Source organism: Macrobrachium rosenbergii, chromosome 37 (assembly GCF_040412425.1).
Source record: "Macrobrachium rosenbergii isolate ZJJX-2024 chromosome 37, ASM4041242v1, whole genome shotgun sequence".
NCBI classification, from domain to species: domain Eukaryota; kingdom Metazoa; phylum Arthropoda; class Malacostraca; order Decapoda; family Palaemonidae; genus Macrobrachium; species Macrobrachium rosenbergii.
This window is the reverse complement of record NC_089777.1, coordinates 16231291-16245054: the sequence shown is the minus strand read 5'-3', so window position 1 is coordinate 16245054 and position 13764 is coordinate 16231291. Positions and strand designations below refer to the sequence as shown.

General features: G+C 31.3%; 1 long non-coding RNA gene across 2 annotated transcripts; it reads right to left on the bottom strand.

Moving 5' to 3' along the window:
* Nucleotides 1-269: 269 nt before the first annotated feature.
* Nucleotides 270-13513, bottom strand: LOC136825349 (uncharacterized). Of its 2 annotated transcripts, XR_010849308.1 has the most exons (4): nucleotides 13099-13513; nucleotides 3869-3984; nucleotides 2991-3142; nucleotides 270-1620 (listed from the first exon to the last, which is right to left on the bottom strand). It is a non-coding gene; the product is annotated as an uncharacterized lncRNA (long non-coding RNA). The 2 variants fall into 2 exon arrangements; XR_010849307.1 differs by lacking the exon at nucleotides 13099-13513 and having other exon boundaries at nucleotides 1311-1620; nucleotides 3869-4183.
* Between the last annotated feature and the right edge of the window lie 251 nt (nucleotides 13514-13764).

Genomic DNA, 13764 nt, shown 5'->3' with positions numbered 1-13764 from the left:
ATTTAGACTGAAAATAAAGGATATTTGCCTATGGCACACAAGAAAGGACTTTTTCACCATTCTTCGCAAAATTGAAATGTTCTGCATCGTCTCGCCTTGTGACTGCATAATACACACGTACAAAGCTGAAAGCGTTACTGGCCGGATAATTAGTTTCTTAAATTACTACACACAAGAATGGCCTTTCGCCTGCATGACATACAGTCCATAATGGGGTACTAGGCACTTGAACAAGTGCCATTTAATAAGTTCCGTGGAAACAAACCTTCGATCTGGAGAGAACACGATCACTCCCGAACCATACATTTCATTGCACAGCTGGATGGTTTAAAACCTCAATTTCTAAACGCATATAAAGGTAATAACTGAGGAAGAGGCTTCAAGAGCTTTGTAGTTTGTACATAAACTAGCTTCCCACATTTGGGGACAACCTATCAACCTCTGGCATAGTTCAGACTGGGTACAAAGGAAAACTTTAAATGATAGGGGAGACTAAAGTAGTTTAATCTACAGGCCATATTCGTTGCTCTGTTGACCCAGATTTGTTATTCAAAACATAACGATTTCAAGTACGTACATAAAACCTTTAGATCTGTACACCAGGAATCTAGATCTCAATTGGGAATTATAAAACCAGTGAACACAGACATTGAAATATTTGCCACCTTTTCTTACTTTTTGCAGTTCTTAAAAATTTACAAACCGCAACCTTTTTGATTTTTTTTTTAAATTTCAGTTAAACCTGACCATTTTTTTTTTTTGCATCATTGAGTTTTTTTTTTTATTTTTTTTTTTTTTTATTGAGCAGTTATCTAGCTGTCATTGAAGATTGGTTTTTTTTTTTTTTTTTTTCATTGTTTTTATCTGTCACAGAGTTCCAGACTCAACGGATGAACATTTCTGTTAACTGTAAAGGTTACTCAAAGCTGGCCAAGACAGCAAGATTTTTGTCATTCTACAACTGCTTTGCATTTATTTCCACATTTCAGGGAATTATTCTTGGGCCTCCTGAATGACTTTTGTGTGTTTTTTATATTACCTCAGCCATTAGTGCTCTAGTGCTCTAGGCTTGACAATAAATGACTTTGTCTTCACACTGTCCATTTTCATATTACCACAGCCACCAGTGGTCCACTCTCTACAACCTCAAAGCATAACATGACCACTAAAACATGGCATTTCCAAATGAGGTAGGGTTCACCTACTCCTCCCTGACCTCTATGCTTTTTCTTTATTTTGGCTCTATTTCAGAGAGCTAGAATGATGAATGGGGATATTAGCAAAAACACAACCAGATTTTATATTTTAAAAAAAAAAAAAAATATCTAGTTCTCTATTTCAGCGAGATCTACTATCTGCAGTGTACCAGTTATCATTCCCCGTCAGATTAGCCCCCTCAGTGCTAAAAAGATGGGGCTGGTACCTGCACAATAAGGTCTTGCTAGTTGTTTTCTGGCTGGTGGCTTGAATAAGGGACACCAGGACACGGTCTTACTAGCTGTTTTCTAGATGGTGGCTTGAATAAGGATACCAGGACACAACAATTAAAAATCCCTTCCAGCCCATAAGATGACATCTCTTCTCCTGCTCTGCTGACAAGGTCCTCTTTTTCAAATCTACCTGGAAAACAAAAAACATACTTTAGTATTCAATGCATGTTTGTCCAGTCAATAGTTTGGATATTTTCACATTCAGGATATGAACTCATTTCAAGGTGCTGCTAAACACCTGTCTGTTGAGATGTCAAAATATGTAAATCTCTGGGCCCAATGCTTCTTCAAGATTTGATGCTGACATTACCTTAGGAATACTGAGAGTGAGATAGACAAATAACAAAGAAAAATATGTTGGCAAAATTAACAGTATCGTTTAATTACCCCTTCTGGTTGTAGTTCATATTAAAAACCCTGTTTGAACAAAACCAACTTTACTTCTTTTGTTACATATTACTTTTGATTTGTTACTATTTAACGAGTCTTCAATTGTTGATCTTGGAGTCACTGTTCCCCGACTGCATGCATTAATGGTGGACCTTTCTCCCTCCAGGGAGGGACCACTTTCATTCAGCTTGTAGGAGGAATACAAAGTGAATGCTTCCAGCCACTCAGTGGTTTCATGACGTTGACTGTCAAGATAATTGTGTACAAGGTTTGCTGAGTTCATTCTGTGTGGTATATGAATACACATGTAGTGTCCTATTTGAAATCCAAGACACAGGACCGTCTAGGTACACTATACTCATTTATAATTACTGTATACTGTTTGTGTCCTACACTTTGGGAAGTTGGCTTTACACCTGCAAAATTGGAAGTGGAAATTCCTGAACCCACACAGATAAAGATGCCAGTTCTTCATTATAAAATGTGACCAGTGGGTCTGTTCTAGATCATTATTTGATGACATTTCCTGATGCAATAAGAGTTCTCAAGGATTGGAAGAACTAGCTGAATTTGACACAAATACCTTATACTTACTGTATGTTTGCATTTTGTGTATAACAGTGCAAAGGACATTTGGTACCTTGCTGAAGGAGAAAAATAATTTTTGGTCCATTATTCATTAGGAGTGAGTTTAAGCACTTAGATTCAATTTTCTATATATTTTTCTGTGGTTTATGTAAAATAAGCACTCTAGGATAAATATTGTTAAAAAAAAAAAAACCTATTTAAAATGAGATTGCTTATCATTATGATAACTTAGGCTGCTTTTCCTCATGATAATTAGGTTAAGGTATTCAGGTTAGGGTGGATCTGATGGCCAACAAAATTCAAATAATAAGAAAAGATTGGAAAAAGATTTTCTATGTACAAGTGTGCTTAGATTCAAGTTAACAGACTAGCTAGATAGGGCTGTGCTGTCACACACAGAATTGAATTACAACATTAGCATAAGGCTTAAATTCTTTTTATACACTATTCTCTACTACAGACTCTGAGCCTGTTGCAGCAGTGTCTTACAAACCCACATCATGGAGATATTGGTAAACACACCTGAAGGATCCTGTCTCAATTCTGGAAGGAGCACGTCTTCTTTCTCTGCGTCTTTTCCCAGTTCTCTACGACTTTAGTAGTTCCTGGTATTCTTTCATTTTTGACCCTGTCCTTTATTGCCACTCCCAACATCCACCTGGGCCTATTCATCTCTGGAAGGGACACAGATTGTGTCAAAATGAAGTTCACCAAACGTATGTTCAAAACTTAAATTGACACCCCTAAAACCTTAGCAAGGTAAGGCTAAAAAAAAATGTCCAAGGAAAATAATCTGGAAAGCAAGAGAAAAAAGAATATTCTTATGGAATGCAAGGGAAAGAGAGAACGAAAAATATTCTTAACGAAAGCAAGAGAGGGAGAAAAAGAATATTTTAAATGAGTGTAAAATGTCCTGAAGTTATTGTGGGTGAATCATTCAACCGTACTAGTGTTAAAATCCTTTGCTCTGGCAGAAACTTGAGACTAAAAATTCCTGTAGTGTAGTGTTGATGCTGGTCACTGCAACCAACTGTCCTTAAAGCTTCCTATTTGTGTAAATGGGAATTGGGTTAAGAAGTGTTCAACTAATAATCTCCATGGGTCTGCCATTATTATTAATTATTATTATTATTATTCAAAAGATCAACCCCTATTCATATGGACACACAAACCACTGACTTGAAATTCAAGCTCCCAAAGAATATGGTGTTCATTTGAAAGACGCTACAGAAGAAAAGACCTCTGGAATATGTCGCATTATGAAAAGTAAGATTCAAAAATACTTGTCTCTAATCATAATAGACAATGCTTTGCATGCTTTACACACACAGTGTTGATCTATACTCAAATCTTTCCATTTAAAAAGGCTATGACTACCAACAAATCTAAACTGTACTTACTTAAAATCTATACTTCCTGAAACATCACCAGACATCCACACTTGGTTTCAATTCCTCAGTAGACTTGACGATCAAACGATCAGTTTTTTCCAAAAGACTGGCCATGAAGATTCTTTCTGAAGTAAAGTAGAAAAAAGGTTATGAAGGTGACAAAAATCTTCTTCTAAATCAGTTATAAGAATGTCTGCACAGTTAAACGACCCACATTGCAGAACAAGGAAGGGTTTGATAAACAATGACTGTGATTTCTGATATATAGAGAGAGGTTTATTCAATATTTACTGAAAAGCACATAAATGAAAACCAAACTTGAAAACCAAAGGATTAGTCAGGTAAAAAGACATCATCCAGAAAGGATAATAGTATCACACAATTGTGGCACAGAAGGTTCCACAAAAACCTGACGTCGGAATGTGGATATAAATGCAGACAATAATAATGGTAAACAATTAAAAAAAAAAAAAGTATCTACACAATTGTGGCACATTTCTCAAGGTTCCACAAAAAGCTGACGTCAGAATGTGGAGATATATGCAGACAATAATAATGGTAAACAAAAAAAAAAAAGTATCTACACAATTGTGGCACATTTCACATTTCTGAAAGGGAAATATTGTGTCAAAATCAAGTTCAAAACATATATGTTAGCATAGTAGTAAAACCAATGACACCTAACCCATATACAGTTTTCAAAACGTCTCTATTTCTGTCTGAATGTCCACTTAGGACACAGTGACCAAGTGGTAACAGATATTAAAACAAAGACACTGTGGAGTTTTGAGTAAAAACTTAACCAGCTAAAGAGATGATGATTTTGGATTTGTTATTATTCAGAAGATGAATCCTATTCATGTGGAACAAGCCCACAGGAACCACTGGCTTGAAATTCAAGCTCCAGAAGAATTGGTGTTCATCTGAAAGTCACAGATGGTAACAGGTCAACAGAAGAGGTCAGTTATTAAAAAAAAAAAAAAATTAAAAAGTAACAAATAATTAATAATTAAACTGTACTGGAAAGAAGTGGTGTCTATTTCACAACATTACACCTAATTCACAAATGCATTTACATTACTGATACTGATATTTACACTTAAATGCAAAAAATTCCACAACTGGAAAAAAAAAAAAAGTTCACAGCCAACACAGCCATGTTGGAAGGAATGCAAACTCACAAAAAAAAAAAAAAAAAGAAAAACAGAAGTGATACAGAAAATATTCCCCTCACAGAAAGGTATGATATTCAGTGACCTAGACTCTTCTGATAAATGGAAAATTATTTTAATATTCACTAAAAAGCTTACAAATAAAAATTAAACTTAGCATAAATCACCAGAGAGGTTAATAAAAGGTCACTTCAGAAGGTCCATGGTAAACAATAAAAAAAAACCTGACGTTCAGAATGTGGAGATATATGCAGACAATAATAATGGTAAACAATCAAAAAAAAAAGTATCTACACAATTGTGGCACATTTCTCAAGGTTCCACAAAAAGCTGACGTCAGAATGTGGAGATATATGCAGACAATAATAATTGTAAACAGTCAAAAAAAAGTATCTACACAATTGTGGCACATTTCTCAAGGTTCCACAAAAAGCTGACGTCAGAATGTGGAGATATATGCAGACAATAATAATGGTAAAAATCAAAAAAAGTATCTACACAATTGTGGCACATTTCTCATTTCTGAAAGGGAAATATTGTGTCAAAATCAAGTTCAAAACATATATTAGCATAGTAGTAAAACCAATGACACCTAACCCATATACAAGGATTTAAAAAGCCCTCTATTTCTGCCTGAATGTCCAGTTAGGACACAGTGACCAAGTGGTAACAGATATTAAAACAAAGACACTGTGGAGTTTTGAGTAAAAACTTAACCAGCTGAAAGAGATGATTTTGGATTTGTTATTACTCAAAGATGAATCCTATTCATGTGGAACAAGCCCACAGGAACCACTGGCTTGAAATTCAAGCTCCTGAAGAATTGGTGTTCATCTGAAAGTCACAGATGGTAACAGGTCAACAGAAGAGGTCAGTTATTAAAAAAAAAAAAAAAAATTAAAAAGTAACAAATAATTAAACTGTAAGGGAAGAAGTGGTGTCTATTTCACAACATTACACCTAATTCAAAAACGCATTTACATTACTGATACTGATATTTACACTTACATGCAAAAAATTTCACAACTGTAAAAAGAAAACAGTTCACAGCCAACACAGCCATGTTGGAAGGAATGCAACTCACAAAAAAAAAAAAAACAAAGTTAAAACATAAATAAATACAGAAAATACTCCCCTCACAGAAAGGTATGATATTCAGTGACCTGACTCTTCTGATAAATGGAAAATTATTTTAATATTTACTAAAAATCTTATAAATAAAAATTAAACTTAGCATAAATCACCAGAGAGGTTAATAGTCATTTCAGAAGGTCCACAAAACCTGACGTCAGAATGTGGGATATATGCAGACAATAATAATGGTAAACAAAAAAAAAAAGTAGTCTACACAATTGTGGCACATTTCTCAAGGTTCCACAAAAGCTGACGTCAGAATGTCAGATATATGCAGAAAATAATAATAAACAGTCAAAAAAAAAAGTATCTACACAATGGCACATTTCTCAAGGTTCCACAAAAGCTGACGTCAGAATGTGGATATATGCAAATAATAATAATAAAATCAAAAAAAAAATCAAAAATGTGTATTGTGGCACATTTCTCATTTCTGAAAGGGAAATATTGTGTCAAAATCAAGTTCAAAACACATATGTTAGCATAGTAGTAAAACCAATGACACCTAACCCATATACAAGGCTTTAAAAAGCCCTCTATTTCTGCCTGAATGTCCAGTTAGGACACAGTGACCAAGTGGTAACAGATATTAAAACAAAGACACTGTGGAGTTTTGAGTAAAAACTTAACCACCTTAAAGAGATGATTTTGGATTTGTTATTATTCAGAAGATGAATCCTATTCATGTGGGACAAGCCCACAGGAACCACTGGCTTGAAATTCAAGCTCCTGAAGAACTGGTGTTCATCTGAAAGTCACAGATGTTAACAGGTCAACAGAAGAGGTCAGTTATTAAAAAAAAAAGGAAAAAATTAAAAAGTAACAAATAATTAAACGGTAAGGGAAGACGTGGCATCTATTTCACAACATTACACCTAATTCTCAAATGCATTTACATTACTGATACTGACATTTACTCTTAAATGCAAAAAATTCCACAACTGGAAAAAAAAAAAAAAAGTTCACAGCCAACACAGCCATGTTGGAAGGAATGCAACTGACTCAAAACTATCAAAAAAAAACAAAGTGACACAGAAAATTTCCCCTCACAGAAAGGTATGATATTCAGTGACCTAGACTCTTCTGATAAATGGAAAATTATCTTAATATATACTAAACTGTTTTTAAATAAATATTAAACTCAGCATAAATCACCAGAGAGGTTAATAGTCACTTCAGAAGGTCCACAAAACCCTGACGTCAGAATGTGGATATATATGCAGACAATAATAATGGTAAACAGTCAAAAAAAAAAGTATCTACACAATTGTGGCACATTTCTCAAGGTTCCACAAAAACCTGACGTCAGGATGTGGAGATATATGCAGATAATGCAGACAATAATAATGGTAAAAAAATCAAAAAAAGTATCTAACAATTGTGGCACACATTTCACAAAAATTTCTGAAAAGGGAAATAATTATGTCAAAATAAAAAAAGTTCAAAACACATTTCTGAAAGGTTCCACAAATATGTTCAAAATCAAGTTCAAAAACATAAAAATAGTAGTAAAACCAATGACACCTAACCCATATACAAAGTTTTAAAAACCTCTCTAATTCTGCCTGAATGTCCAGTTAGGACACAATGACCAAGTGGTAACAGATATTAAAACAAAGGCACTGTGGAGTTTTGAGTAAAAACTTAACCACCTTAAAGAGATGGTTTTCGATTTGTTATTACTCAAAGATGAATCCTATTCATGTGGGACAAGCCCACAGGAACCACTGGCTTGAAATTCAAGCTCCTGAAGAACTGGTGTTCATCTGAAAGTCACACAAGGTAACAGGTCAACAGAAGAGGTCAGTTATTAAAAAAAAAAAAAAAAAAAAAAGTAACAAATAATTAAACTGTAAGGGAAGAAGTGGTGTCTATTTCACAACATTACACCTAATTCACAAATGCATTAACATTACTGATACTGATATTTACACTTAAATTGTAAAAAATTCCACAACTGGAAAAAGAAAAAAAAATGTTCACAACCATCACAGCCATGTTGGAAGGAATGCAACTTACAAAAAAAAAAAAAAAACAGTGATACAGAAATTACTCCCCTACCAGAAAGGTATGATATTCAGTGACCTTGACTCTTCTGATAAATGGAAAATGATTTTAATATTTACTGAAAAGCTTATAAATAAAAAACACTTATAAATAAATAAAAATTAAACATTTAGGTTCCATAAATCACGTCAGAATGTGGAGGTTAATAGTAAAAAAAAAAAAAAAAAGTATCTCAGAAGGTCCACAAAAACCTGACGTCAGAATGTGGATATATATGCAGACAATAATAATGGTAAACAATAAAAAAAGTATCTACACAATTGTGGCACATTTCTCAAGGTTCCACAAAAAGCTGACGTCAGAATGTGGAGATATATGCAGACAATAATAATGGTAAATCAATAAAAAAAGTATCTAAACAATTGTGGCACATTTCTCATTTCTGAAAGGAAAACATTATGTCAAAATCAAGTTCAAAACACATATGTTAGCATAGTAGTAAAACCAATGACACCTAACCCATATACAAGGCTTTAAAAACCTCTCTATTTCTGCCTGAATGTCCAGTTAGGACACAGTGACCAAGTGGTAACAGATATTAAAACAAAGACACTGTGGAGTTTTGAGTAAAAACTTAACCACCTTAAAGAGATGATTTTGGATTTGTTATTACTCAAAGATGAATCCTATTCATGTGGAACAAGCCCACAGGAACCACTGGCTTGAAATTCAAGCTCCTGAAGAATTGGTGTTCATCTGAAAGTCACAGATGGTAACAGGTCAACAGAAGAGGTCAGTTATTAAAAAAAAAAAAAAAATTAAAAAGTAACAAATAATTAAACTGTAAGGGAAGAAGTGGTGTCTATTTCACAACATTACACCTAATTCACAAAAGCATTTACATTACTGATACTGACATTTACACTTAGATGCAAAAAATTTCACAACTGGAAAAAGAAAAAAGAAGTTCACAACCAACACAGCCATGTTGGAAGGAATGCAACTCTTCAAAAAAACAAAAAACAAAAATGAGACAAAGTGATACAGAAAATACTCCCCTCACAGAAAGGTATGATATTCAGTGACCTAGACTCTTCTGATAAATGGAAAATGATTTTAATATTTACTAAAAAGCTTATAAATAAAAATTAAACTTAGCATAAATCACCAGAGTAGCTAATAGTCACGTAAGAAGGTCCACAAAAAGCGAACATCAGATTGTGGAACCATGCAATTGACAACAAGGGTGAACAGACCAAAATATGTGCAAAAATAAAGCTTTTTAACCATAATTTCCATTGTTGTCAGAAAGGGCATCACTGCCCTGTCTAAACTTGGCTGGAGATAGACTGGTACGAATTACCATACCAATGGTGGACAGGCCACCCCTTCTCTCATTTCTGGAAGAAAATACACAGTCAAAATCAAGTTCACCAAACAATTGTCAGCACAGAGATGATGATATTAGATTGTACACAGGTCTACTTATCTCTCATTTCAAAAAGGGGGATGGAGTCTATTTCACAGCATTAAACCTAATTCAGTAAAACAATCTAAATATTGACATTCACACCCAAAAACCAATCAAAAAAGCACAAAAAAACATAAACAAAATGGCTTTAAAAATTTCTTCAAAAAACCAAGCAAAAAGATGTCAGCAAAGGCACTGTTGCACATGAAAAAAGTTCAGATGACAAAAGAAATGCTGTTGTCCTGGAAAAAGAAAAAACTTATATCACCAAACAAAATCAAAATAATTCAACAATATTAAAATTTAAGAAACAAAAGACTTTAAATTTTGTAAAAAATATAAAAACTAATCTCAATATTTCTTCTGACAAAATTCAAATTAATAAAACTGAAAGGTCACATGTCTAAAAAAAAATAAAAATAATCTGAAAATTTAATAAAAAATAATTAATCTTGTGTTTTGAAAATCAAAAAAAACATTCAACTGATAAAATATTACATTCCTAAAAAGGAAATAAAAATTATTTAAAACAAAAAAAAAAATAATTGCACAAAAAAAATTATCCAAATTTCAATGATCATTATTAGGACATCTAATGCAAGGCAATAAAAAAAAATTCATTCCAGAAAAAGTGGGCAAAAATGGTCAAATTAATGCAAAATTAAGCCAATCAAAATTGTCACAAAAATGGTCAGAATTAAAAATAACAAAAAATTTAAAATTTGCTGTAAACGGTTTTCAGTAAATTCAACCCCCTACCAGCAAACCTGATGTCATTACAGCATAATGACTCAGGCAAGCAAGCACATCACATCACAGCACTGCAACAGCAGTTCAAGGACAAAAGAAAAAATGTTGTCCCTGAAGAAATGAGCTGAGATTTTGCAAAGTCTTCATCTTGTGCATCACTTGTCAATCGCCCATTCAGGCAATTGGCTTTGAAAATCGGAAGGAAATTCAAAAAAACTTGAACTGAAACTTTAAAATCAAAATGTCACGAAAAAGGAATAAAAAAAATCATTTTTAATCAAAATAATTAAATTGAATATTACTTTTAAGGAAACACAAAACTTTAAATTAATTCTGTTTTAGCAAAGGCCAAAATACATAAATTTCAACTAATCTCAATATTGACTTCAACAAAAAGGCAATATAAAAATAATCCTGAAAAAAGGCAATAAAAAATCCTGAAAAAAAAGGCAATAAAAATTATCCTGAAAAAAAAAAAATAAACAAAAAAAAAAAAAAAAAATAAGCAAACAAAAAATAATAAAAATAATCCTGAAAAAAGGCAATAAAAATTATAAAAAAGGCAATAAAAATTATCCTAAAAAAAATTTAATAAAAATTATCCTCAAAATGAAAAATGTAATAAAATTATCCTGAAAAGGCAATAAAAATTATAAAAAAAAAAAGGTAATAAAAATTATCCTAAAACAAAAAAGGCAATAAAAATTATCCTGAAAAAAGGTAATAAAATTAAAAAAGGTAATAAAAAATTCATAATAAAAATTATCAAAAAAAACCCATTAATAAAAATTATCCTGAAAAAAAAAAGGCAATAAAAATTATCCTAAAAAAAAAAAAGGTGAAAATAAAAATTATCCTAAGAAAAAAAGGTAATAAAAAATTATCCTAAAACAAAAAAAAAAAGGCAATAAAAATTACTCAAAAAAGGTAAAAAAATTATCCTGAAAAAAAAGGTAATAAAAATTATCCTAAAACAAAAAGGCATAAAAATTATCCTGAAAAAAGGTAATAAAAATTATCCTAAAACAAAAAGGCAATAAAATTATCCTGAAAAAAGGTAATAAAAATTATCCTAAAAAAAAAGGCAATAAAAATTATCCTGAAAAAAGGTAATAAAAATTATCCAGTAAAAAAAAAAAGGCAATAAAAAATCCTGAAAAAATGTAATAAAAATATCCTAAACAAAAAAGGTAATAAAAATTATCCTGAAAAAAGGCTGTAAAAAGGTCAATAAAAATTATTATCCTAAAAAAATTAAATAAAAATTATCAAAAAAAAAAGGTAATAAAAATTATCCTAAAACAAAATCCTAAAAAAATAAAATTATAAAAAAAAGGTAATAAAAAATTATCCTGAAAAAGGCAATAAAAATTATCCAAAAAAAAGGCAAAAAATTATCCTAAAAAAAATTATCCTAAAAAAAAAAGGCAATAAAAATTATCCTGAAAAAAAAGTAATAAAAATTATGAAAAACAAAAAATAAAAAAAATTATCCTGAAAAAAATAAATCAAAAATTATCCTAAAAAAAAATTAAAAAAATAAAAATTATCCTAAAAAAAAGGCAATAAAATTATCCTAAAACAAAAAGTTAAAAATTAAAAAAAAATTAATAAAAATTATCCTAAAAAAAAGTAATAAAAATTATCCTGAAAAAAAGTAAAAAAAAATTAAAAATAAAAAAAAAGGCAATAAAAATTAAAAAAAAAAAAAAGGTAATAAAAATTTAAATCCTCCTGAAAAAAAAAAAATAAAAATAATCCAATAAAAAAAAAGGTAATAAAAATTAAAAGGTAATAAAAATTATCCTAAACAAAAAGGCAATAAAAATTATCCTGAAAAAAAGGTAATAAAAATTATCCTAAAAAAAAAAGGCAATAAAAATTATCCTGAAAAAAGGTAATAAAAATTATCCTAAAACAAAAAAGGCAATAAAAATTATCCTAAAACAAAAAAGGCAATAAAAATTATCCTAAAACAAAAAAGGCAATAAAAATTATCCTAAAAAAAAGGTAATAAAAATTATCCTAAACAAAAAGGCAATAAAAATTATCCTGAAAAAAAAGGTAATAAAATTCCCAAAAAAAATTAAAAATTATCCTAAAACAAAAAAGGCAATAAAAATTATCCTGAAAAAAAGGTAATAAAAATTATCCTAAAAAAAAAGGTAATAAAAATTATCCTAAAAAAAGCCAATAAAAATTATCCTAAAACAAAAATCCTAAAAAAAGGTAATAAAAATTATCCTGAAACTGTAAAAAAAATAAAAAAATTAACAAAAAAATAAAAATTATCCTAAAACAAAAAAAAATTATTTAAAAAAAAAATAATAAATCATTAGGTCTAAAACAAAAAGGCATAAAAAAATATCCTAAAAAAGTTGTAAAAAAAATTAAGCAAAAAATTAATAAAGCTAGTAATCCTAAGGCAAAATTAAAAACCAGCTTAATACAAGCTAGTTGTAGGCAAAATTAAGCACCAGCTTAATACAAGCTAGTTGTAGGCAAAATTAAGCACCAGCTTAACACAAGCTAGTTGTAGGCAAAATTAAGCACCAGCTTAATACAAGCTAGTTGTAAGCAAAATTAAGCACCAGCTTAATACAAGCTAGTTGTAGGCAAAATTAAGCACCAGCTTAATACAAGTTAGTTGTAGGCAAAATTAAGCACCAGCTTAATACAAGCTAGTTGTAAGCAAAATTAAGTACCAGCTATTCTTCCTCCTCCTCCAGGCCCTCTCATTCTCTCGCCTCAGGTCGTTCCTTCTCCACGCCCTGCCTTTCTTGCACGTCCACTTCTTCGACGTTCCTGCCCCTGGGTATGGGAATGCCCGGGTACGACCAAGGCCGAGAGAAAGAGAAGGTCTACGGAGCTTTGTCTACCTCCTCGTTGCGTCAGCAGGTGGATTTCCGTAACGAGCAGGTACCTCTGGGGTACGTCATCGCCTTCGTAGATACCCCAGGAGGCGGGAGGCTGCGACTCCACCCAATTGGGTAGACCTTAGACCTTATGTCCCTCTTGGCACTGGGCAAGACTGCAGCCTGCTCAGGCTACAGGCTGCAACATCCTGCAAAAAAAGGAAGAATTAGAGAAGTGTGTAGCAACCAGTGGCTTTAGGGAAATCAAGAAAGAATTACCTGAAATTCTGTTGGCTTACGTTAAAAATAATCCTCTTCAGGAAATAAGAAATGAAAGGTTCTCTTCTCAAAAAGTGTCAATAAAAAGGTCAAAAAAGGTAAAAAAATATCCTAAAAATTATCCTGAAAAAAAAGGCAATAAAAATAATCCTACAAAAAAAGATTAATAAAAAAAATTATCCTGAAAAAAAAATAAAAAACAAAACAAAAATAATCCTGAAAAAAGTAATAAAAACA